Source organism: Austrofundulus limnaeus, unplaced genomic scaffold, assembly GCF_001266775.1.
Source record: "Austrofundulus limnaeus strain Quisiro unplaced genomic scaffold, Austrofundulus_limnaeus-1.0 Scaffold1840, whole genome shotgun sequence".
NCBI lineage: Eukaryota > Metazoa > Chordata > Actinopteri > Cyprinodontiformes > Rivulidae > Austrofundulus > Austrofundulus limnaeus.
The window spans coordinates 25,171-25,510 of record NW_013954242.1 but is presented as its reverse complement, the minus strand read 5'-3'; positions in this window follow the sequence as shown (position 1 = coordinate 25,510).

Below are 340 nucleotides of genomic sequence, written 5' to 3'. Positions count from 1 at the left end.
GTTTCTGCATGGATGAGTTGATAGTTGGACTCACGTCGGGTGTGTTTGGCAGCTGGGTTGATGTCATGGTGTGCTGTATCTGCTCTGCTTCTTGTTTCTTCGTCCAAGTCCAGTGGGGTTGTTCCTCATTTGTCTCAGCTCGGCCTGCTTTATAGTGAACCAGCGCCCTGCTTAGGGGCGGAGTTTGTGTTCCCTCCTCCCTTTTTGTTTCGACGTATCAGTTCTGGGTAGGTTTCCCCAGGCTAGGTTGGAAGCGAGGGTTAGGTTTCATGCTAGCCCAATTCAGTATCCATTGCTGCTAGATCCAAGAGTTCCCCATGGCTCCACACTTCTATTTCAC